Here is a 23,598-nt window from a genome sequence, read left to right as displayed (position 1 = left end):
ACGGACGTACCACTGCCGTTTTAATTCAGTTCCCATTATGCGAGGGGACAATTGATGAGAGGACTCCGCCGTGAAGACCGTCTTACCTTGGCGTTTTGGGATGAGTGGTGGGAAGAGACAGAGGAGGAGCGCTCTCTCTCTCTCTCTCTCTCTCTCTCTCTCTCTCTCTCTCTCTCTCTCTCTCTCTCTCTCTCTCTCTCTCTGCGCAGGGCGGATTGTGAACCAAAACTGCATTTATGGAAAACCTCGACCAGGACCCAAAAACGATGCGCAGAAACTGGGTTAGGCACTGGTGAAGGGGGAAAAAAAGATTCCTCTCCTCGGAAACAAGGAAACAAAAACGAATGAACTACCCAATCATTCATATGGTTTGTGCATCCTGGTGAACCAGTATTATTTAGACCTACCAATGGCAATTGCTGCCACTTGAGTTATCCAGCAGGGGCGTAGCCAAGAATTGAGGAGCCCCTCAAACAAGGTTACCATGGCCCCCTCTGTCCTCAGCTAAAGCTTTTTTTTTTTCTTGGCCACTTGGAGGCAGTGGAAACAAATTGTGAACGACTGACATCTTTATTCAAGTTTAATGGTAGTTCTTATTTGCACATACTGCAATTATGGAAACATTACCATTCGTCTGTCATCATTTATTCTGTGCAGTGTGAACTAGCTAAATAATGAGCTGAAACTCACTATGAAGCTCCATAAATCAAATTTGGGTGATAGATCTCTGTAGGTTGTTACATTGTCTTCCACATTGTCATTTGATATATTGATACTGTATACAGATTAAAGTCACCCAAAATACTCCTACTGGGATTTTAGTGGACCCCCCTCAACAATGCACCTGTCAGCCATCTTGAATAGAGGTCTTCAGAGGTCCAAAATGTTTGACCTGACTTAAAATGGACCAGCAGAAAACCTGCCCAAACCCAATGTGCATAAATTAAGTTTCAAATAAGAGAAACACAATTCAAATATACCCAAGGATAATTAGATCTGATCCAAAATGATGAAACTTAAACAGACTTAAACAGAGAGAGAACACTGAGATCATTAACAAGTAGCCACACTTGAAAAGAGCAGCAATTTTATAATAATGTCCCAAGAACAAATGTAAAGTCATAGAAACCAATTTCAAAAATGTGAATGTGCTTCAGAGACTAATAGAAATCATTAAAATTCCAAATTTAACTGCCTGTTCCAACCGTAAAACAGTCTGTACCAACCTGGGAGATTGATAGACAGAATATAACAATTTCCTGACTTAATATCTGTGAAGCAAATTCCAAAATATATTGTTATTTAATAGTGTAAAACTTTTACATAGGCTATTGATTTTGAACTGTATTTCCTCCCATGGTTATTACGTGAGCAAAGCTGATACTGAGTACGGTCAGATCCATTTGGATCCACTCAGGTATTCAATACATATTGACATGCAGAGCTGAGACTTGTGGCAGGAATTCAATGCCGTATCCAACCTGATTAGACTGAGTATATTTGGACCCGGTCCTATTTAGGTCCCAGGCTGGGTCATAGTTCCCCAGAACCAAGTAGACCCATGAAGACCTCTACTTTAGAGACACACAGTAAAATATTACCTTTCATAGAAATACAATACTCTATAAAGTAGACATCAAACATGAACTCCAGCAAACTTGACAATCTTTCCTCAACCGAATGGAAAGCTACACCAAAACAGAGTCTAAAATGATACTTTGAGAGAGCTGGCAGAGATTGAGCTACAGTATATCTCGGTTCTTGATATTTTCTACTTGCATTCTTTTCTGGGGGCCTGGGTGTCTACAGAGTCTGGTAATCATCTCGACGTGTAAGTTTACTCATGAAAGCAAAGCAAAACAAAAGGGCTCCACTGGAAAAGCTCTCAGAGCAATCACTGTCAGCACTGAAGAGAAGCAGGTGCAGCATTTACTGTAAGTAAATTTCTATGAAGGTTTACTCAGCCTATGTATAATCTTCTACCTTTTACACAATACACTAAAGTTACTGTATAGTCTATGTAATTTCTATGGGCAGGTGGTATTGACTGAACCAGTTTGACTCTTTCAGTGCTTTACTAAAACATGTCAATCAAGCCTGCAACATGTGACACTGCCATTGATGCTAAAGCTCATAACTCAGAGTAGAATAATTTGTGCAAGTACATGGTCATTTATATTCAGACTCAGACAGTGTCAATGTCTGTGTCCTCACATTATTCAATGCTTTGCAGAACAATATGCAGCCCTAATTGAGTCAACAGGGATCATATTCCTCCGATATATAGTCCACTAGAATATCAATAGGGTCAGCTCGCACACAGACTGCAGCACATATGGTTGTCTTATAATGGTGAAGGATACACATGAGCACAGTATGAAAAATTAATACTTCTGCACACACCATATTACTCACCATAAAATCACTCAGAGTTTTACAGACTTGTTTGAAAATGACAAATCGTTAGTGAATGTTATTTAGACCTACAGCTACACACCTGCGCACCCACGCACACACTCACACAAACACACTTGTTGATGCCTCTGTGCCCTTGTATGGCTATCCTTAGAAGCACCTTTTGGTGACTCAATTAAGTCCCTGACCGTAAACTGGCCCCGTGATAAAATACCGAACGGTCAAAGTGACCTCACCTTGTGAAAAATGTTCCCACTCCTTAAACTGAAACAGGCTGTCACAAGAATAGAAGTTCAAGAAAACACACACACACACACACACACACACACACACACCACGATCATTCAAACACATAAACACACACACACACACACTGCACACAGACTGGCCTTTACAACCAATGAGCCTGTGAGCGATTCCAATAATTCAAATGTCACTAAATAACAAGGTGGGTTGAATTTCATGGTCAACCGCCCTCTGTAATTATCTGAGGACACTACACTGACATTAAAATTCTAAATCCTCTCTGTCCTACGGTGCTTGAAGTTACAGCCAGCAGCCAGTTAGCTTAGCTTAGCACACCTTTGTCTCTTGTTTGTTTTAGCAGTTAAAAAACATCAATCTGTCATACCCCTTTCTCTTTCTCTCCCCATGTTTCCTGTCTGCCCCCTCACTGTTAACTATAAACTAAAGGCAAAAATGCTGGAAAAAATATATCAAACTATTACTTCCTTGCTGTCTATCAGACTGTATCTCATATATATTCTGTTTAATCTCAGTCCAAATCTTCATTGAAGTTGTGTGTTGAATGAAACTGAGTGAAATATCAAAACCATCTGGAAATAGTTTAGATGTCTTGTGCATCATTTTAGACACCAAAATTTAGTCTGACATGTTTTTTCAGGATCTCCACAATGAGTCAAAATAGAAATAGAATTTGGCTTTGAATAAGGCTTGGACAAACAACATGAGTGTAATAAGTAATGTTAAAACAAGAAAAACTTCTGCTGACAGGGTACTTCCATTTTCTCTTTGTTTTCAAGAAAGTGTGTGTGAAGTGCGTTTCTGTATCTTGAAACAGACAGAATAGAGCAAACTATTGCAAACAGCCAGGCTGTTTAAGAAAAGAATATGGTATAATTACCTAAAAGTACAACAGTAATGGTTGAGAAACAGCCGGTCCACTCATCCCAACCATCTCACCACGTGATCATAAGTACTACAGCCAAACAATAAACCTTAACTATAGGTCACAATAAGCTGACTGCACAGACAACCTAAAGAGTCCATTTTTTACAAGACAGTCTCATGAGAGTCTGTGGCATCTATGGAGATAAAGCTGTTTCCAACCTGATGCTGTTTGTATGTATTGGTGTGTTAGAGCAGCCCTTAACCTTCCCTGCGACAGATGTGACTTGAAGGATCCCTGGTGGTGCCAAAGAGCACAGTTTACTGATAGAAATGCTGAGGTAAAGGTGACAATTAATTTCCCTCCTCTATCACTCTCACTGCTGTTGCCTTGATACTTCTGCTGACTCCTGACTGTCGATGGCAACCTCAAGGCTGACGCACGCACACACGTACGCACACACACACACACACATGCAAGCACAGACACACAGCATTCAGTAACATAAACATGCATATTCAAATTCACAACTCTTTCCCTGGTATGCACTTTCTTCACATGAGTAAACTGAGAGGCTTTTGTTTTGACATTTCCCTCATTGTTCATTTGTTTGTTTGCTGGCTTCCTTGAGTTCAATTATTCATAAATTCCCCACTACCTGCCTTCTTAGTTTGTCTAATCCCCATTAGGTATCTGAAATCTTCCTTTGGGGATTTAGTCTCTGACTGTGGTGGAGTTTATCCTTGGTGTGCCAAACACTGACTTGGCAGCCCCTTTGTCTACTGTTCAGGGAGGCAGTCAGTCACACAGGGGGGGTTATAGATGTGCTTTTGGCCCCTTTCCAGTAAGACAGCAGATCCTGCTCCCTTTCCAACCCTGTAAAATGTCACGCTTTGTCTACTGATGCCCAAACTGAGCTGGCTCTCACCAAGGGACCAGGGGAGCAGTGGTGCCAAAGGAGGCTCTGTATACCACCTTAAATCAGATTTTGATTTGATTGTATATCACCATGCTCATTTCAGGAAAGAAGCAAGAGGCACTGCTGAGTTTCCCCTTGTCATTCAGGTATGGTGGCCCAGAGCTGAAAGTTTGCTCTAGCTCAAACATAAATCAAAATTTAATGCACGATACTAACAATATAGGGTTCATTCCACTGGGCTCGTGTCTGTATTATGTAAGAGTCCAACACTGAGTTTGCAATGAGCAAACAGGCAGGAGGATAATTTTCACCCACAGACAGGGATGTGGGGGAGAAAAGCCCTGAATCTCACCTCTGACTCTCTACTCCCAATTTTCTCTTTCATCACTCTTCTCCTCGGGGCAGAGTAATCAGAGGTGTAAAGAGGTCGTTGATATTCCAGACATATACCGACTTTCCCAGAAAATCTAGCACCACCTCAAACCCAACCTCCCTGTAAACACATGCAGACCCTGCAGCAGCATGTTGTAAGGAATGAGGTTGTCTGTATTCCTTCATCACAGAAAGCTGTATATTCATAAATGATGTACTATTGCTTAGTATATCCCAAAGGCACTATTAAATATGTCAAAAAACCTATATCCTTTTCCTACCTGTACCAAGCATTTTTGCTTGTGCTTTAAAAAAAAAAAAAAAAAAAAATCTACCTTTGTCTGCCAGTTACCCTGATAAAGTTGTCTTTTGTGAAGGCCACTCATTTGAAACCAGCTGATTTAATAACCTACAAAAAATACAGGTTTGTGTATCCCCTATGCAAGAAAATTAATTATAGCGTAATCTCTTGTTGATAAACAGAGCAGAGGACTGCATGCTAGCTGCATTTTTCTCACTCTGTCAGTGCTTCAGGAGAGTAATGTGATAATTTTTTGGGGTAAACTTTGGAGTCCAAAAATGCTGACATTGTGAAAAAGAGAAGCATCTTTAATTGATTTTGAAGTGTTGCTCACAGAGCATTATGTGCCATCCTATTAGAATGTGATGAGTGTATAATAATGAAATCAGAACATCATTAAAATACATTATGGACATGGCCTTATGACTTTGTAAGAACATGAGTTCATCATTAAAGATCTGAGCTGGTTCTGCATCTCTTCTGGGTAAAGCTGGATATAGTTCCTTATATCACGTACTGCATACAGTATCTAAAGAAAAAACACGAAATGGGGTCAGCCATCTATCATTTGTCCAATCCCTTATGTAGATCAGGGCCTCAGTGGCAACAGGCCAAGCACACAAGCAAAGATCTGAGATTCCCATTTTCCCAAGAAAACTTGACAGGTTCCAGGTAAAGGCAGCTACAGCTGGGAGATGTAGTCTTTCTGTATTCCCTGAGTCTGAATGGGAGCCTCTTCTTCTCCACTGTAATTATTGTTGAATGGGAGGCTCACACCTGGTGTGAGAGACCATGTCAAGAACTTTGGTTCAGCTATTACAAACCGTAATGTCTGCATCACTGTAGCTGGTGCACTTGATCATTGAACCTCCTCCACTCTGTGGAACTGTTCACCCTTCAACTGGATGGCAATCCACCTTTACCTTAAAGAAATGTGGTCTTGAAAGAGGAGACAATCTCCATCCAGACTGCATTAAACTCGCCCAGCACTGAACCCTAGAGTACATAATAAAACCCTTGAATGCAGAAACTCTAATACCACTGAACCAGATCCCCTCAGGAGCAAAAAGGTGCACAAGACACTTCTTTGATAAGAAACTTTATACTGTGGAACTTCTCATGAGCCGTAACCCTGATTTGTCATGAGGTGAGAAAAATCCATGGTTGAGTAACAGACAGGATAGCGTTACAGTAATAAAACTAGAATATATAGGAGGGAAATATTTAAACTATATTGTGAAACATTTAGTTTTTTTTTCTGTAATAGCAAAAATGTGTCAGTCAAATTCTTTGCATTGTTACTGCACTTAAATTTTTGCAGTTTTTGTGGCTGCTGGTGTGCATATTATCATTTTCTGACAGTGGCTGACATTCAGGACCGTGTCTTCCATAGTGAAATGTTCTCAGGGGACGGAGTAGCAATCTACCTGTCATCGCCCTACCACCACATTTGCATTGAACAGACACACTTTTCCCTTAATCACTCACAGTCAGTGTTGAATAAAGAGCCAGAGGGACACACGCTTAGTTAACCTTTTCAGAGGAACACACACATCCATACGGCAGCATACTTTACTTTACAAGGCCAGGAATGAAATACAAAGGATGTTTTTTTTCTTGCTTCAATCTAAACACCTCTTTCACAGATCATTCATATAAATGCTTTGATAGGACCAATATGGCAGACAGTAGATATACTGTATATATTAAAACTGGCTGCATAAGGTTTACACATTCAAGTAGTGTTGGCACAGTACAAGAGCCCTGACGTGTTTACTATGTCTATGTAAATACTTGATAGTACAACAACAGATAAACCTGTAAACTGACTTCTAACTGTACTTTGTGTCTTTTAAGCTGCACCACCTGTGTGGTTCTACTGGTCTAACACTCTGGTTTACTGTCTTTATATTAACAACTGTTAGATAAATTGACACAAAATTTGAAACAGACATTCAGATGATGAATAATAAGGATTCTGCTTCTCCTCTGACTTTTCATGCGGCACCACCCATAGGTAAAAATTTCCACTTCTCTAACACTTTGAAGGATGTTTCTGAAAATTGATTCCCATTAGCCTCAGTTGTAATCAAACATTAATAATAAGGTTGCGTTGTATGCCAAATACAATCTACTTCACAGATTTCCATGTTTACAACAATGTGATATTTTTCGGCTGTCAAACATTTGCATAGATATCACTGTGACTACCAGTGGCAATCCTAGACTCTGAGGGACCAGCAAAGGAGTCTATTGAGAGAAGGGGCTGCCCAGGTAGAGCCTATATACAGGAATCACTGACTACATACCAAGGTCTCCTTGGGAGCTCCAAACATTTGCCTGGTTTGCCTCCCCTGAAAGTGACTACACAAAATATTGTCTGATTTATCACATTTGTAAAAATGCTATTTGATGACAAAAGTTTCTGAATCTGAAAAATCCTAAACCAGCCAACATGCAGAGGATAAACAGTTTCGATTTACCTAGTGCCATGCCACCTGCAGGTCAAATATTACATTTTCACCCCACTAGTAGAAAGGACCTAAGTTTCTCATGTGTCCACCAAAGTGTAATAAAAAATTAGGCTGACTCCAGCCTCCAGTTTCCTTTTTTAATTTCTAAAAATATGGACCATGTGGATGCTCTCATTCTCTGACAGATGTGGTGATGGGCCAAGGAATGTATAGCAGTTTTGGGGATTTAAATGCTAGCCAAACTGATACTGGATTTTTGAGGCTAAGACTGACAAAACAATAATATAACCATAAATTCGTTTTTTAAATAATAGTGACCAATATGGACATTTTACAAATGGAAAATGGAAAAATAAACCTGTCAGTACTATCTGGTGGACAGATTATGTAATAACACCACTACTTCAAGCATTTCTGTTTGAAAGTAATCATGAGATCACGAATAATGCCATCACATTCAACACAAACAAACAAACATACACAAGGATTTATTCCCTCCTGTGAGACAAAACTTCTCGTGGCTCCAAGGTGAAAAGAGCATTATGTTTCCTCATTCCTCTCCTCTCCTAGTCTCCGTGACTCATCTCTAATGCCTCTAAGTGAGATTAATAGAGCGTTCAGTTCTCATTCCAGTGGCTCCTGTGCATCCAATTACCCAACATACGCAATCAAAGACAGTAAATATCAAGGATCACACAAATCACTTTGCAGATGTTTGGTCAGGAAAATCTGTCAGAGTGAGAAAAGCAGGATATAACTCTCTGAGTCTGTCTTTGACAGTTTTGCCAATCCAGAAAGTCATTAAGTCTTATGCATCACAAAATAACAACTCTCTTTTTTTGCCTAATTAAACCAATCTCTTTTCAAGGGTGCTTGTCTTCTTTTACATTTGTATTAGGAGTTGGGAATCTTCTTGCATGATTACTTAGTACCTGGAACTCCACTGCATCCTAATGGTAATGATGAGAAGTAATCACTGAAGGTTAATAAGGGTGCACAGCACTAATCAGGGTAGGTCCGTCTGGTAGAACAGTCACTGCCTCCTGGCCGTTTATTAACAAAGTCATCAAGGAAAGGAGAGTAAAACTCAAATCCTGCAGGCAAAATTCAAAACAGAACAGAATTTAAAGGAATGTTGGTAATTTACATAGATATTTTTAAGTAATAACATGACTGAACTGTCAATATTTTTCATACCAGAGCCTACAGCACATTATTTAGTAAGTCAGACACATTCCAGCTGTCTTTTACACTTTGAACACCCCATGTTCCTTATCTCTTCAAAACAGGGAAAGGAAAGTTGAGTTTTGACAAGTGGATGATGATGGACAGATAAAAAAAAAGTTATACTTCCTCAGGTTTTCACTATGTATGCTTCACTTGGGAGTTTTACTCTATATTTTATACTGTTTCCAATCACCGCTTACAAAGACCCATGGGTCATCAAATGCCATTATCAAGTTTGGCGTTTCTTCCTTCCACTTCTCATTTGTGTCTTCTCACTTCGATCTCCAGTCCACTGAGCAATAAGCGGGGCGAGGGGGTCATCTGTAGGACACAACAATAAAATGAAAGAAACAAAAACAGTGGTGCCGCCATGACCTTTGTCACGCATGCGAGAGCAAAAACACATTTAAGATGATCCTTTGGGACAAAATTAGACCAGGCCATGTAACACACACACACACACACACACACACACCACACACATACACACAAAAGGAAAATAAGTACTCTGGTGTTAAGACAGGCTTCTGCCACTTATGTTGTAGACACTCACCGAGTCTGGCAAAGTGAGGAGTGACTTTGACAAGATCAAATGTAACTCGGGGAGAGCTGGCTGTCCTTTTGTAGTAGAGGACAGATACTGATGACTGTTATGGATGGCAGCAGACAGAGTAATGGCCTGAGGTGATGGTGAGAGGCTAGATGCTGATCACACCGTCACTTTTAGGTGGGGAGATGGGGAAGGGGCCAGCACTTATGCAGCATCCATGGTAACACTGACCTAAAGGAGAGCAGCAGACACCTCTGTTTTCTGTATGCATGTTAACACGAGTGCTATGTATAATGTGGGCATAAATACATTTGTGCTTGCATGTATAGGACATCTATACATGCAAGCTATAGAGTGGACATAAATGAATTATTCAAATGTGTGTATGCGCTTGTGCTAATGCGGGTTTTTTGTGTGCACAATACGGTTTAATTTTTTATTCAGTGCTTTGAGACTGCTTCTCTCTCTATGCATATGCATTACTCATTATTTTCTATACATAGCTAATATGGCGGAACATAACCCTGCCATGAGTGATCTGTGGACTAATGAATACATTACAGTTAGTACGAGGAATTCAAGTGGGAATACTGGCCAGGGAAAATTATTCTATTTTAGTATAAGCATTCTGAGTAATTTTTACACTTTAATGGAGAGGACAATGCCAATGTCAAAATCCATCAATCAAATTCCATTGTGCCCTCTGTGAAGATGTGAACTCACTGTACCTTACTGTTGTCTCAACATTTTCCTAGCAAAGTGAAAGCCTTGATCAATCACTGTCTTACCTTCAGTTTTTGTAGATAGATTGCAGGATAAAAAGACTGGGAAACATAAATAGGATTTTGTTACATGTTAGTATTACACGTGATCCATATTTTCTTGTGTCTGGCCATGTATGGACATGGGTGACATGTGTCCTGTCTGCTGATTGGCTGAGGGCTGTCTCAGGTGTGTCCTGGTCAGTGTGGTTCAGTGGGGAACAGTTCTATTTCTAGCCACACTTTGCAGGAGCGGTGGTTATGTTCAAGCCTGAGGGAGTAGGGATATTGGTTCAATTTTAATGTGGCTGTCTGCTCTGGACATAGTAATATAGAGAATCATATGGAAAATTATGCATTTCTCCACTTATAGAAAGTTGCAGTGACCTCAAATGTGGTGTTAATAAGGTGTTTAAACCCTCAGACCTAAGACTGTGATTGATCAGAGGTTGGCTACATCATTCAAGGGCATGGGGAAGAGGATGGCAAGCCACAATCTATTTTAAATTAGTTTCTTCTAATCTGTTATTCAGGAGTTCTGTTTATGAATGCGGTGTTCAAGGCGATAGGAACATTTCAGCAATCTCATCAGAGACACCTGGTTCAATATCCTATTGATGCTGCATTACTTAACTTACCATGTACACTGCATTCTCTGTGGTAACTTCCACATACAAATAAACATTTCCTGCTATTCCCATGTACATATCCCTGAGGTTCAGATCTATGCATGGAGTGCATCCTAATCTCCGTATCCTACAGCAAATATACTTTATCACATCTGTGCATGATGGCAATTAGAGCAGGTTGTGTCAAATTTTGCCAACAGGAGCGCTGGGGATTTGGAGGGGTCTAATTAGGAGAACAGTGTAAACCACCCCTGGCCCAGCTAGTGCACAAGCTCAGCCCTCCTCCTCTCATCTGATTCATTTTCATTATAGGTAATAAAGAGGTGCTGTTTGAACAGAATGCATCAATCATTGTACAGATAATTGCCAGCAGAAAGTAGCTGCAATGCACAGACAAAAAACAAGATATGTCAGAATCATTTACAGGGGCAAGAATAACCATGACTGATGGAAATGTTCATTAATTCATTGGATGAGCTAAAAATGTGAAACAGTTTTTCTTTTAAGTGAGAGTTTCCCAAATGACCACATGGCTGATATGGAAGGGTGTTCATCTGTTTCCCAGTATGAAGCATCTGCTTGATGGATAGTTGCACATTTTCACAAGTCTGTCCTAAAACAATGCTCACATGCCAATATGAACATTGAAATAGTTTTTAGTTTTCTTTCATTGTTTCTCCTGGTCATACTGGTGACAAAGAGATCTTAAAACAATTTCCCTCGAGGGAGCATTCCCAAAGTCACAGTCTTTTTAGCAACACATCAAAATCTCTTTAACAAGTGATCTCTCTGGGGCCTGTATAGACAGAGGAAGCGGTTCTGGCAACCAGTAACTCTTTCAATGCAAACAACCATGTGAGTACTGTATTAAGATATACTTGAAAAAAGTTGAACCTGTCCTTACAGGGGTCATCTTCTTCCCCTCTGTGAAAACTTCTTTTCCTCCTCCTCCTCCTCCTCATCATCATTGTCCTCCTCACTGTCTTATGTCCTCTTATCAGCAATGGTGCTGAACCCATCCTCTTTTTGTGATGTGTCACTCCCCCTCCAATTTTAAGCAGCGTATTTCCTCTCCTCCCCATTCTCTTCTTTGTCTGGCTTCACTCCAATTGCACCAGCAAAAAGCTTTGATCACAGTCTAACACTGAGGAAAACCTCATTTGAAGATGTCTAGCGAGGCAGCTTTGGGGTCAAACCAAGAAGATGGAGTCATTCCAAAGAGTAAATATCAATGGACATGATTCACTTGGAGAGATGGGGTGAAGGGCGAAGGGCAGTCCTAAATTCTTTTATTATAGAATTAGAGTGATAATAATAAATTACTTGAACAAAATCACAATTGCAAATTAAATAATAACTCAAACTAGTTATTGTCCCATACAGATGATCACTCTATGGCATCTGTTAATCCCCGCTACTTCATACAAAATGACCATTTTATTATTTATCAGCATGTGAGCAATTAGCTATGACCTTATTAGAGATTCAGTTCATTCATTTGTTCATTCTGACTGACAGGCAGCCTCAGCTAATCTAACATCTGTTGTATAATTGATTACACCCATTGTATAATTCAAAACTTTCTATAAACTTATTAAACATCCAATTTAAGTAGTGAAATTTATATTACAACTCCAGATACAGTCTTGAAATGAAAGAAGGGTAGTTTGTAGACAGAGTACCCTTCTATGGGTCTGTCAGACCCATATTTGAACAAAAAAGATGAAGAAGAAAGAAAATGGACAGAAAGGGAACAAGTGAATCAGAAATTAAAAGCCCCTTTATATGTCCATTGGTGGTACTGTCCACCCAGTGGTCCCCACTAATTCTGTAATGGAAAGTCCCAAGATTGGACGAGCTGGACTGTATTCAAAGCAGATGAATCTGTTTATAATGAGATGTAATCTCATTTGCTCTGTGGCATATGGTTTGGTTTGCCGAGCTGTCATTGTGTTCCTGCTGAAAATGCACTTCTCGTCCAAAACCCGAAAAGAGAGGAGAGAGTAGTGTATTCAGGAGGGCTCTTCTAAAGTCTTATTACCATAAATCAGACAGGCATCAAAAAAGATTCAACATTGCTACCAAGCATTCCTGGAATTCTGCTGTTTGCTGATTCAGTGCTTTGCCACATTAGTTGTGTGATGGAGGGACACAAGGGGTAATGCTGCCAAAAAGCAGTCCACCAGACGATCCTTTTAAAAAATGCAGCAATGTAGCCTCAGTATCTCATGAAGAACAAAAAAGTCTAGATGAGTTGCAAGATGTGGAAATACAATCTGAAGCATGATAATATTTTTAATGCTATTGGACTATGACTTCCTACTTTCTCACAGCATCTACACCTAAGCACAGCTGTCACATTACAGTCAAAGTTACAAAAACAATCTTGCTTGGATCACTCTTCTGACAGCTTTTCTGCAGTTAACAGCACTCACATCCGTCATTGCAGTTCACTCCTTTTATTTCTGTTCCTTAAAAAAGTCAGATAAGAGCATTCTTTGTGAAGGTTGTTGACGAAGAAGACAATTGTGTGAATGATGTCGAGCCCAATAATGGTCCCTGCATCAGATGCTACGAGAAAGATGCCTTCTCTTTGGCAGATGGTGTGATATGGAGTTATTGATCACCTCTGTCAGACCAAGGCTGGAATTCAAGGGGGCTTATCCTCCATTCATTATGCCAATCATTAAGATGTGTCACCCAGCCTTAGATCCTCACCACTTGGAAACTGATGATGGCAATAACAGGCGCTCTGAATGCTGATATGCCTCTGTCTCTTTCTCAAAAAAAATTTAAGACATTCTGCACAAAAATGCTCAAAATCAGTGACAAAGACAGTAGTCTATTTATGGTACATGTATTTTCAGGACCAAAATGGGCTGCAGACCATGAAACAGCTGTGTCTTGACCTGCTAGAGACATTTGTGTGTTTGAGTGTGTGTGCACGTGTGCGGGTTTGTGTCTCTCTATGTGCCCTGTATCTTTGTTCGCATGTGTCTGTATGTGTTTGTCCATGTATTATCGCCCCGTCACACAGTAATTACAAAATGCACCTGATCCACTTCACTATCTAAGAAAAAAAAAACCTTAACCACAAACATTCTCTCACTCTGTTAGTTTAGAGAGGACTGAGAGTGAGGGAAACATTTCATCTGGTTTTCATCAGTTCCTTTTAAACCTGCCTGCTTCACTGAGTTTCTACGCTACTCTGACTGCAGTGAAAAAAAATGATCAAAGTCAGCGAGGGGAGTGTGATTAGCGTCTCGGTCCAAGTGATTAGAACATTCTACGTTGATTAATAATCTGCTGATTTGCCCTTTACTGCAGAGTAGACACACTCCTTCTCCCCAGCATCAAAGGCAAGGCATTCTCAAACAATGCATCAGTGTTCCTTCGTCGTATTGAGGCAAACACACAAACACACATAAAGAGGCAGCTCTCCTTTGAAGTGAGGGGAATGTTCAAACTCAATGCATCCTACTGAAGTCTGAACACCTGCATGAACAATCCTCATATTGTGCGACACGATCACCCCTAGCGTACCACCCTGGCTGTCTTCTTAGCCTGCCTGTACATAATTTACATATTGTGCGAACCATTTTCCCCTCCACGTCTTTGGTGTTGGCACGAGCACTGATCCTGTAGGTATACACGGAAACCCTGCCGAGAGACAGTCAGACAGCAGCACGAGTGATCTGCCAAGACAGCCTTGCATTCTGGGACACTCATCAAAATCGTGCTTGGAAAATAGGGAATTAATTAGGCCTCTCCAACACCATATATATATGCTCTGAATTCTCATTTCACTGGAAATCGATAACAGGTGGCCCATCTGGGCAGAAACCGCTGTTTACTCAGAGGATGGTTTCACTGGTGTGTTGATTTAGTCGAGCTATGTGCATCAAAACAGAGGGGGGAGACAGTGGGGGAGTCAGAGAAGTAAGACAGACAGTAAGACATGCAGGGAAACAGAGAAATAACGGGGGTGGGAGGGGGGTGTTCAAGTTACAGCTGAACACTGGCTGACCAAGCATGTTAGTCCACAGCTGGTGGCTGCTGACAGCTTGTTATTCCATTTCTGATGAACCCATCAATTAACTACAGACTGACAGACTAAGAAGAATATTAAGAGAGAACTGTTCCAAAAAGCAGCCATCCACAGTTCCCAAAAATTTGCTGTGGGAGAAAAATACATTATTGAATTCTGTTAAAATTATAGTCACGGTGATTTATCCAACCTCCTTTGCTTCTGACCCCTTAAAGGCATTAAAAACCTATTTTCTCAATCAGCTTCTTACTATGAGCAATGTTTCAACTTGAATACACCAATTTCTGCCAAATTAGTTCTGATTATTTCACTTGAGAAATATCTTGTCTGTGCTCTTTTCACTGGTTTGCGGGGTGCTTGACTTAATTGGAAAAAGCTGATGTCACGTACCTCTGTGCACCAGTCAGGATTTTGCAATATCTCAATCTGAATCTGATGGTGGGAGTGGGGTTATGTTCTTGGGTTACCAGCCCTCTGTCAATCAAATCTGCGCCACACAGTCCTGATTTAGCAGATTTGCAGAGTTCTTGAGTGTTAAACTGAGCTAAAACAGTATCCCAGGGAGTGTTTACTCCAAACTTTGACTGTTGTTGCACATTAAACACTGAATATTACAAAATGTGAGAAATGTGTTAGTTTGTCCACATTTTCAGGCACTTTAATACAAAGCAATGACTACTTGTGATCCCTAGTCACAGGGTGCCTGTGTATTAATTGTGAGCAGTTCAGTCAAAGGGCAATTTTCCTTCCTCAGATGTCATTTAAAAATGTTACAAAATGGGGGCGACCTGATGGTTGAATGGTTGGGGTGCGTACCACATGGGCCTCAGTGCCCTGAGCAGCTGGTTCCAGGTTTGACTCCTGACCCAGCCAGACCTTTGCTGTGTGTCATTCCCCTGCTCTCTCTCCCTGTTTCCTGTCTTCTCCTCACTGTCCTGTCAATAAAGGCATAAAGTTCAAAAAATAATATTTAAAAAAAAGTTACAAAATTACACATGATTTTTGTGGTATATTGGTAGTCATCATCAAATCTTGCAAACCCTTCTCAACGCTCTAACCCTTGGATTGGGAAGCAGTGGTTTTGATAAGAGCATCACATTGTATGGAGGTTTGAAGTATGGTCTTTTACTCTAAATATGATCTGATGAGGTTCTTCTACCTCACCTCAAGTGTCTCATCAACTAACAAATGTGACCTATCTGCTGCTCCTGCTGATATGGAAAAAACTATTAACGCTGACCTATGTGTGAACTGGTTTGAGTATGTATTCATTCTGTCCTTGCAATCACAGTAATGAGAGGACATATGCAAAATCAGAACTGATCACATGATTGTCTGCTAAAGCTACAGTCACGTCACAGTGTATGCCATTGTATGTATTAATATCAGTCTGGATTTAAAAAGGATATCACCTCCCAAGAGTTACCCTCTCTACCCAAACCATCCGCCTTCCACCTTTCACCCTCTTCCTCTCCTGCTGTCATTTCCTCTCCTTGTTCATTCCTCATCTTTCAATCCATTCCTGAGTACGTTTTCATCTCTTTTCTACTTTTAATTCATGATTCCCTTTCAGTCTTCCTTCCTGTCCTTGATTTTTTTTTCATCCCCTACATCATCTTTCTCTCTCAGCTTGATCTGCTTCACCAAACCCCTAAACAATCTTCCACCAGTTCTGCCTTCATCTGTCCCCTTCCCTCTCCTGCATCGTCTCACCCTCCCTTCATCTCCCCAGTCTCTCTGCCTTTCATTCACCTTAAGCTGCAGTTAATGATGAATGAGATGAACCTCCCATGGGCTCAGACCTGGGTAGCTCTGTGGGATAGCGCTCAGTTACCCACTGGACGCTCAGGCACCCACTGGACGCTCAGGCCTAATTCCTTATTCATGGACTGCACTAACACCAGTCCTCCCAGTTCTCTGTGACTCTAGAGACACATCACTCTGTCATGAGAGTGAGATGGATCTCTAGAGTCCCCTCCCCTCACCCGTTTTCAAACTTATTTTTCACCTTGCAGCAATTTCTCCCCAATTTCTGCTTCCTTCACCACATGATCTTATTCGATGAGTGAGCTATTTTTTGCTGAACTTATCCCCACATATTTTTCCCACCACAGCCTATTTTAAGACAGTGATACCTTCTCTTCTAACCTCTTGATGGGCTATTGTTGTGAAGACAGTTCCCACTGAATCTCAGAAATATTAGCATTCCTACAATATGGTAAAGAGAAGTAGACAAAGAATCCTAGATGCCTATATACAGAGGCTCAAACACATTAGGGTCCTGTTCAGTTGAAGTATAATCGACATTCATTCATATTCATTCAAACTGTGTGCCGACTGTATAGTTGCTGCATTTGAATGGATTTTCAAACAATTAAGTGTTAAAATCCTTCCCCATCTGAGGGATTATTTGGGAATATGAAGCCATTTCAGACTTGAGTTGCCGTTTTTTTTTTTTTTTTTTTTTCACCTTTGTGCGCATTAGAGAGAGCTTACGGATATCACTATTCTGACTACTCTTGTGGCAAATGCAGTCTTCCATTCCGGCACCATTCCCAGGAAAATTACACAACAATCGCAAAGCAATAACTTCCACAGCAGCTCTTTCAGTGGAGAAGCGTGAGGTAATCCAAGCAGAGTAGGTGTGAATTTTGGTAGTTCAACAGAAAATAGGAGGATTCAATGAAAATCCTGCAAGTGGCTGCTATCAGGGACACAGTGCCCTCCTTTCAGCAAGGGAGCCAACAAGTCTAATCTGCAGCATGAAAATGAGAAGAGAAAAAGTGTGAGCGAGAACAGAGAGAGCTTTCACCAGCCTGTGTTCCTACAGTTTTCCTGTTTATGCATCAGTGTCCATCTTTGCAAACCCTGGCTCATGATTAATGCAGTCTTCTCCACGTGGAGTTTAATGTAATTGCATGTGGGTCAGATCCCAAGCCATACCAATGGCGTCATGACTCCAGTGTAAAACAGTGGCCTGCTAAGCCCAGTTACTGAACACTTGTCAGTACTCATCCACGCACACATCCCCCAAATGCATACAAACACAGCATTGAAACAGATTGCATCATGCTGCACTATGCTGTGCGAGAGAGACAACATTCATGCACTCATGTGATCTTTTACTTATAAAAGCGTGATAAATGCAGCCCGTTGGGTTCGGCAGCAGAGGAGGAGTGAAAGAGGGAACGGGGGGAAGGGGAGGGGGTTGGGTGGGTTGCTGCTTTGCTCCCTTCAAAGCCGTGAGCCACATTGATCACTCAATTCTCGTTCTCACATGAATATTGAGCATTAGTCACGGTTCATGAACAAAGAAGTCGAATGTGCTGGAATTATAGTTTAAGAGACTTCTGGATGTCATCAAAGTATAGAGTACCCTGCTGGTAGCTTGAGATACAAGTTTTCAATTATTATTCTTAAGGAATATTATTATTCTTGGTAACACACACACACACACACACACACACACACACATTTATCATTATCATCATCATTAATATATTTAACATGTGTATTAGTAGTATCTGTCTACATCATTCTGAATGAACAGTGCAGCAATTTAAAATTCATACTTTGAAAGCGTAAAAAGATCATTCATCATTTGATAATGTTGGTCTGTTGATCAGTCCTCCACTTTCATCCAGGCTGAAACATCTCATTTACATGAATTTCTATACATACATTCATTGTAGCAAGAGGATAAATCCTACTGACGTTGGTGATTCCCTTGACTTTTCCTCTAGCATCACCATGAGGCTCACATTTATGGGTTTTAGTGAAATGTCCTGACAACTATTATAGATTGACATGAAGTTTGGCACAGATACCCATGGTCTCAGATGATGTTTCCTGGTGATCCACTGACTCCTCCTACTGCTGTAAAGTGTCAGGTTGAAATCGTCACAAGTGTCTAAGGCGCAAAACCAAAGGCATTCTCATCAGCCTCAGCTGTACTTATGCTTATATTTAGTGCTAATTAGCAAATGTCAACATGCTAATATATGAAACTAAGATGCTGAATATAGTAAACAAACCTGCTAGACATCATGCAGAAGTTAGCATTTAGGTTGTAGTCTTGACACATCATTTGCTAAAATTCTGCATTTCTGCATGCAGGTCTAAATTTACATGTGTTTATTTTATACAATCAAGACAACACAGGTTCTGAAGTAACGTGTCTTTTGTGGGTTGTATGCCAAAATTGTGTGCGTGTAGGGATGTGGGGAGGTGTCATCAAATTATGCATACACACATTGCAACACCACAGACATACTGAAAAACAGCCAACCATGAAGATGCTTGATGCACACAAATAGAGCAGTTACATGTTGAATGTATTCTCTACTGAATGGAAATGACTCTCACCATCCAGGCAGTCTGACGCAGATGAACACACACGTCAGAGCAATGTTACTGATCCAAGCCTGAAACAGACAGGGTTCACTTTCCAGGGAGAATCTGGCTGCTGTTTCTTTTGGAGTTAGATTTTCTTTTATTTTGTTGCAATATTTATTATTCATATAAAATATTTTCAAAATAAATAAGAGAAACTTTTAGCTATGTCTCAAATTTTTTACTTTTATTTCTTTCAGGGGAACACATGAATACTTTAAAGGGTGCTCTGCTGCTCCTGGTATCCCCTTAATTTAAATTCAAAATGTAGTTACAATTCAAAAACATATAACTAATAAAGACTCATAAACGTGTTTATGAGTTTTCTACACTTTTCTCCTCATCATCATCTTCCACCACCTGTCTGTCTGTCAGTCTGCCCTTTAAGCTTCTATCTCTTTTGCATTGGCTATCTATGCCAGGCAATAGCCATATCATTTATTTAAGGCTGCCACATTCAAAGCTGAATGTATGCATAATGAATGACTCTTATCGTAAAGAATCACAGCGCAGGTTAGTTTCTCTCACAGAGATCTAAGGGCTGCTGTGTTTCTTCTTCCTGGCAGGCATCTCATGTATCTGTGCCAGTCTGAGCCAGGCAGAAAAAATCTCACTCTTAAAAATATTTACATCTTATGACACATAGCTACGCCCACATTTACTGCTTGCTTGACCTGTGGATCATTCCTGTATGTTTTATTCATCTCTGCTGTCACATGAATGTTTTATCAAGGTGTCTGGCTATAGCTCTTTCTTTCAAACCAACACTCTTCACTTGTCTTTTGATGTATATATACACAAGAATGAATGTTGATCACAAACTGTTTCAGTGGGTGTGTTCTCAGATTATCAGCTCATTGCCTTTAAGTATCAAATTAATTGCAGAATCATTGTGTATATTCCCCCAGGGACAGAGAGATTTAATTAGATATTCAATCTAAATGGCTAACCAAAATGAAATATTCATGACTTAACATAGAAATTTCTTTGGTGTCCCTTGGCGATGTTCTGCTCCATATCAAGTGAACACTTATTGATAAAGAAAATATCACACATTTACATTTGCCTGTGCTGCCAGCCAGGAATTTTCCCAGTCATCTCAGAGATATATTGGGTTTAAGCACTATCTCCGATGGTATCCATTACAGAAAGCAAAAATATTTTAAGATTTTCTTCAGTGCAACATCAGGAACTGTCTGATCAGAAATTCTGCCTGCATAAACCCTGTGGAGGGTAAGGTCCATTAAAGGAATAGTTCAATATTTTGAGAAATACACTTATTTGATTTCTTGCCGAGAGTAAAACAATGAAATCGATATCACTCCGTGTGCAGCTACAGCCAGGCGCTTAGCTTAGCATAAATATAGGAAACTAGCTAGCTTTGGCGGTACTCCTACCAGCTTAGAATAGACAGAGCAATATGAACATCCCATTGGAGTTGCATTTTTGGCCAGCTGACAAATGTAAATCCAATTGTGATTCACATTGTAACTTAGGTTTAAGAGAAAGAGATAAGTCCACAAACTTTTACTTCAGTAAAATTTGAGGAGGCAACAGAATATTTCATTAGGTTTCCACCCCCTTGGTGCTCCATAAAGAATCTTAAAATATGTTATTCATAAAATGCTCATGCACTGTATGCTTTACAGGAATACAGAAATGTCTTCACTGTGCCAAGGAGAGAGTAGATGGACTGCAGCTGAGTTTTACTGCAGCAGCAATAATGGAAGGGAAAGTTCTGTTCTGTTCCATCCTGTCAACTCTCAAGGTGAAAGACATGTTTTTCCATCTGACTGGACCTGTACCTCGTGGGTTGGTGTCAATTTCACTGGCCTATAGACTGAAGTGGTTGATCACATAGAGATTGCACTCCTCCCCTGGAGATTTCACCATTATCATGGCTTTACACTGAGGAGGATTGCACCCAGGCCCCCAGAGTTCTTCCAGACTCAGATCACTGTACTTAGACTTTATACTGCCTGTAGCCCTCCTGAGACAGCAGCTGGCCAAGTGCTCTTACCTGGCAGGGCACTGGTCAAAAACTGAACTGTTATAAAGTTTTGCCTGAAGGTCTAATGGGGAGTAAACTAATCACAGCCCAAAGGGGGACAGAGAAAGGTATTTGCACACAAAGACATCACGATTTGCTGCTTTATCTTCAGAGATAAAACACTGCAAACTGTATAAAGATACACCAATGTAATGAAAGGGATTTAGGAAAGATTAAGGGCTTATAACTTCAGTGTTTCCCAGAAGTGTGTCCATTCAAATTAGGTCAATGGTATTTTAAGGATTATAATAAGATGACAGTAGGTTTAGACTTGAGAATTTAAATATACAAGCGTTAATTCCCTCCCAGGGTTTAGATGTCCGGCTCAACCAATGTCGTCCTTTCTCAGTCTCCCTGGTGAATTTTCTGCAGATTACTCATTCAGTGCGCTTGCTTCATTTTCTCTCTGGTTTCATTTGCTTAGATAGTTGCATGTGACTGCTAGAGTCAAGTAAGGACAAGGGAACATGAGAAGGAATCCCAGCAGAGGTAAGAGAAATCTAACACAAAAAAACATGCTTTTAAAAATTGCTCAAAACAACGAACCTTCGACTATAAGTGAGCCCCAACAATGAGCTGAAAACTGCTAAAAGCCTCACAGAGCTACACACTGGACTGTTGACTCTCAGTGGGATCAGCAGTAGTGACACTGTTACAAAAAACAGGGCCTATAAAGACAGTATGATAAATTATATTTATGGTTTATGGTTATGGTAATACTCAGCATTTCAGTTTTATGATGTGAAAATGCTATAGTTAAGATTTGGTTATAGGCACAAAAATGACTTGGTTAACTTAAGTGAAACACTGTGGTTTGGGTTAAAATGACTACTTTCTTAAGTAGGGGAGTTACACTGTCATGGTGACAATAATAAATGCCTGGTTAAGGTTATGGGACGATCGTGGCCATGTTTAAAAAAAACAAAACAATGTTGAGTTTAAATCAAATGTTTTCTTGACCCATTTATCCACCCCAGTCTCTTTCCTATGAAAATTGAAAAACATATGGTAGTGTTGTCCTGGAGCACTTGTTGAAGTCTCTGATGCTTTCTTCTTGGTAGGACATTCTCAACTTACAGCAATGTGTGGACATGAGCTTTGCAAAATAAACAAAGGTGTCTGCCTAAATCTATGCACATTACCAAAACATAATAATAGGGAAATATTAATAAACTTTAACTGACAATCCAAATACACCCTTTTAAAATGTATTTGTATGTTTACATTTTATTTGGAAAACAGCAAGAGCGAAATACCAATATTCTTAAAGTTCAAGTATAAAACAGTGCCATCCTTTAGTATACCAGTATTTTAGTACACAAATACAACTTACATAGATTCTGTGTTGCACTGGCAATAGAATTTATACTGCATATGATATGTGGTTAAAAAACATGTAGTGTATGTATGTGCCTGCAGTAAGACGTCACTAAGAATTTAACTTTACCATGACCCTTATGATCATAATCAGTATATCTTTGCCAAAATGTAGGAAGAGACCTTTGAAGAGACACACAAATGCACACACACACATGCGTACATACACACGCGCACGCACACACACACATACACACATGCATGACCTTTCACAATACAGTGCATTGCTTCAGGTCCTGGACAGCATTGCATTTACGTCACACTCTAAAGCACCATGGACCTCTAGCCTGGTGCTGTTCCCCACTGTGAGGCTCTCAGGAGAGAAAAAAAAGAAATACACACACACACACATAAAGATGTGCACATCCTGGCCTTCAGAAAGACATCTGGAGCAAGAACATCAGAGCGATGCCACTGCAGACTGAACACCTAGGGCTGTGTCACATGCACAGACACAGACACACCACACCACACACTGTGGTGGATATTGCCGAAACCACTCTGCACTCTTGAAATAACACACACAACATTGATGGGTTGAAGAATAAAAATATTTTGTACAATATATGGACAAATTCACGTATACAGGAGTCAGAAGTCACAAAGATTTGTCTCTCAGAAGTATGGAGGAATTTCAGTATTTATGGCATGTCAGCAAAAACAAAATCACACATAACTGGCCGTCTGTTGCTTACATAAAATCGTCACCCAGTGGCAATCTGCCCAACTTTAGAAAGAGCTAAGGTCAAGCAGCACTCTACATAGCAACAACAGGTCACTAGGGGAAAACATCGGGTCTAGATCTCCCTTTTAGGAAAAGCTAAGAAAGCCTGAACAGTAAGGGTACGGTATATTTAGAATACTGCAGTTGCAAGTCATATAAACAGAGAGGCAGAATTAAACTAAAAATATAGTTATGATAAACAAAGTCTAAAGACTTTTGCAAAAGAGCTG

At 40.2% G+C, this 23,598-nt stretch overlaps 1 protein-coding gene across 1 annotated transcript in view; it reads right to left on the bottom strand.

The window, feature by feature from the left end:
• The window catches only part of LOC108877923 (potassium voltage-gated channel subfamily D member 3-like), an 89,981-nt gene extending 89,462 nt beyond the window's left edge, over positions 1-519 (bottom strand). Inside the window, 1 exon segment of the mRNA XM_018668173.2 lies at positions 11-519. The gene's annotated coding sequence lies outside the window, so the exon portion shown is untranslated.
• Positions 520-23,598: the final 23,079 nt, after the last annotated feature.

The sequence above is a fragment of the Lates calcarifer genome, linkage group LG6 (genome assembly GCF_001640805.2).
Source record: "Lates calcarifer isolate ASB-BC8 linkage group LG6, TLL_Latcal_v3, whole genome shotgun sequence".
NCBI lineage: Eukaryota > Metazoa > Chordata > Actinopteri > Centropomidae > Lates > Lates calcarifer.
Note: the sequence above shows the minus strand (reverse complement) of the source record. Positions and strands in the feature narration are given on the sequence as shown.